Source organism: Anneissia japonica, unplaced genomic scaffold (assembly GCF_011630105.1).
Source record: "Anneissia japonica isolate Jap-2015-1 unplaced genomic scaffold, ASM1163010v1 scaffold585_len4108843_cov191, whole genome shotgun sequence".
Classification (NCBI taxonomy): Eukaryota; Metazoa; Echinodermata; class Crinoidea; order Comatulida; family Comatulidae; genus Anneissia; species Anneissia japonica.
This window is the reverse complement of record NW_022716829.1, coordinates 4099750-4103722: the sequence shown is the minus strand read 5'-3', so window position 1 is coordinate 4103722 and position 3973 is coordinate 4099750.

Genomic DNA, 3973 nt, shown 5'->3' with positions numbered 1-3973 from the left:
CTCATTCTGGACAGCGCCACCAACGAGAAAGCTGTCTCTTATACACATCTAGATGTGTATAAGAGACAGAGGCATAGCAGTCGCTAATCTTAATAGATGCGATGATGCACTGGGTACGCCTAAAGTGCTATGCCAATCTAGTAAAGCAAAAGCTACATGTAATAAAACATTTTTTAGAATCAATTTCTTCTTGAATTTTGTTATTTCAAACATACATTAATTAACAGGTATTTCAAGTACTATCAAATGACATAAAATTTGTTTTAATATTTTTAAATTATTTGTTACAATTGCCTGTATCATTTATACAATCGCCACAATAGAATAGGCATTCGTGTTCATTCATGCATCGGCCCCAATATGGAGTCCCCTAAGCGGCTCATGTCGCAATAATTCTCTCTATGTAGGAACTGTACTGCCTGCCAGGTGACAGCACTGCCAACGTTTTACAAATAAAGCCAATAAATCTGTCTCTTGGGAGGAATGTTGACCCCACCACCTAGGTTTGATTCCCGATCTGCATGATTCATATTCCCATTCATCTTATAAGTGGCCCCCCACTTTAAAAAACGTTCCGCCGGCACTGTTTAGAACTATAACACGGTATATTCTCTTGTTGTCACCACTTCCCGAACTTTCTTTCCGTGACGGTATTCCGTTTCGCAGACAATCTCCTTCACGGTTTTCACTCTTCCTGCAACAAAGCCTCTAAATCCACTAAGGTCCTCTTAGTCTGGAATCGGGGCGGTGACCCTGGCACACCCTTACTGGCAGTTTCCGAATCACTGCTTATATTAGCACCTAACAGTCGGAGAGGATTACTAGGTTTTCCCTTTGGTACAATAGCCGGAGACATCTCCTTACTTGGAATCTCCTCTTGAACGGGACTGAAAGCTGACCCTGGTGTTAAACTTAACACATCGCCTGCTGGATCCGCCATCTCTGGTGCTGGCGCCACCACTTCTAGCACTGGTATTTCTACCTTTGGCAGTGGTACTTCAAGCTTTGGTACTGGAATTTTAACCTTTGGTACTGGTGGTTCAACGGTCTTCCCACACTTCTTCCCCGTCGGTGGAACCTGTCATAGTGCCGTCTCCTTGCATCTAGATTGCTGAATCTTCATGGACAGTATCGGCACTTGAAATCTTCACGAGAGGCATGCGCTCTGTCTCGATGTCGTCCCAGACTTCTGGAATCTTCAAACCTCGAATAACACTCTTCGCACATGTATGAACGTTCGCCTCTCATCTCAACTGTCTAATTAATGAAAAAGAAAGAAGCAAAATAATAAACAAAACATGATCCAGTGGGTCCTACATTTTTCCCCAGTGCAAAAATATTTCCCTTGTACTATTCGTCGTAGCGAGCGGGCCTTCTTCGTGCCCTCGGGAACCTCATAGGACGACCATGCTCTACTACAGTAACTGTCGGTGGTGTTACGACGTCCGCTGATTCCTTGTTGATTTCGGGTGGACTTCCACTATCTTGTAGTTCTGCTACTTCCGAGCCGACTCGTTAAGCTAAGTTGGTGTCGTTTCGACCATCTCAATTGGGGTTTGTATATCCGGTCTCTCGTCTCTGGCTTCAGCTTCACTTGCTGTGCCCCAGTATGGCAAAAGCTTCCCCTCATAGACTTCCAGTCGGTCGATATGAACTACCTTGCACTTCTTCCTTGGTCCTTCCTGGATCCTGAACGTTGCCTCTGATAATTTCTTTGCCACTGCATATGGCCCTTGCCAGCGGCATTGTAATTTTAGAAGCTTGCCTATTGTCTTGGCCGAATTGTACAGCCACACGAACTGCCCTTCTGCTAGTTCCTGTCTGCTCGCTTTCTGGTAATACGTCCTCTTTTGTCGTCGTGCACTAAGCTTCAATACGTGTCGCGCCCGTTCATGAGCTGCACGAATTCTTGTTCGAAGTTGCTCAGCGTAGTCGGTCTTCACTTCGATATCCGGCGCTCCACTAGTGGGTAGCATTAGATCAAAAGGGAGGCCTGTTGACTCGTAAAGCTTTGCTATGGTATCATTGTCCCCCATTTTTCTTTCTTCAAAATTTTCAAGATCAAAATTGTATTCATCTAAAGTCCCAAATGTATTACCTGGTGGAAAAAAGTACCCCTTGGCCTTCGAAATGATGTCTTTTTTATCCGCATTTTTGTCCATCCTGGTTTCTCTTCTACCCCCACCAGTTGCTTCTTTCCGTATGTGTCGGCCACTTACTTTCAGGCCTATTTGAAATTTTCTATACTTCTTACGAGCATTTGCATTTCCTGGCCGTGCAAACGTCGATTTCAATTCCTTCTTTCCCTTTCTTTCATCAGTTTCTCCATCTCCGGCATCTTCCTCTTGTAGGAAGAATTTCTTTCTAAGTTTTTAAAAGGGTTGAGGGACGCTCATGAGTCTTTGAATCTTCATCTGACATCTAAAATGTGAGATAAAAAACATAAAAAAACGTACTCTTGTAGTTTATTATGTAAAAAATTTTTCACTACAGGCCAATTGCAATGTTTACATTGGCCTTCTTTCTGAAACGTTGGCAATGCTGTCACCTGGTAGGTTGAAAATCCTCATGATATAGGAGAAATGCACACGTAAAATCGGGATACTGGTTACATTTTGATGATGATGATACTGGCATCCTAGCTAGAATCTTGTTGCAAACACCCGTTTATTACACAAATTTCCCTGCGTGTAAGTAAGAGGCCTAGGCATAGCAGTCGCTAATCTTAATAGATGCGATGATGCACTGGGTACGCCTAAAGTGCTATGCCAATCTAGTAAAGCAAAAGCTACATGTAATAAAACATTTTTTAGAATCAATTTCTTCTTGAATTTTGTTATTTCAAACATACATTAATTAACAGGTATTTCAAGTACTATCAAATGACATAAAATTTGTTTTAATATTTTTAAATTATTTGTTACAATTGCCTGTATCATTTATACAATCGCCACAATAGAATAGGCATTCGTGTTCATTCATGCATCGGCCCCAATATGGAGTCCCCTAAGCGGCTCATGTCGCAATAATTCTCTCTATGTAGGAACTGTACTCCCTGCCAGGTGACAGCACTGCCAACGTTTTACAAATAAAGCCAATAAATAATATAAGGCCAATATGTAAACACTGCAACAATGAAACTGTGTAAAAATATCGTCTTTAACAACACAAAAATTGCATATTCAGGTTAAACACTGTCAGCAAATCATTTTGTTGCAATTTTCTGTATACGAAATCTTTAAACTTTTCTTTACTGGGTCACGAATAGCCTCTTGCTCACTGTGTACAATACAACATGTCTGAAATTCCCCGGTTTTATTTTCACTTAATTTCAAATTTAAGAGGACAAAAATTACTGGTTATTTAAAATTGTGTAAAAAACTTACTAGTTTGTTTTGACGTTGCATCCACTAGGCCTAGACCTAGTTTTAGTATTTAGCTCTGTTTGCCAATGGGTCAAGTCAGCCAGTTATTACCCCTTAAAAAATAATATTTTTAGGGGTAATATGGCCATATGGCCACAACTAAAATCCTAGGCCATTTTGTGCCTTGGTTTTTAGTTATTAGTTATTAATAATAAACTAAACAAGAACAAGACAGTAGTAGTATTAGTAGGCCTACTAACATGGTTAGTGCTAATGCATAGCATACATATATCATTGGCCTAGGCCTTACACAACAAGTCTAATAGCATACCTGCTCTGGCATTATTCTTATTCACAGTACGGTAACCATGCAAAGTCAACAGAATTATCTTTTCCATAAATCAAGAAAAACATATTTAACTTTTATATAATAACCAGATGGCTAGAGCTCATTTACATTGTAGAAAATGACAAAATATGTAGATGTTTTTGAAAAGGTCATAGGCCTGTGGTATCAACGGTGACGGAAGTGGGGAGGGGGACATTGGCCCACCCACTTTTTCTACTGGCCCCCCCCCCCCCCCCCCCCCTTTTTTGCTTTTTTCCCC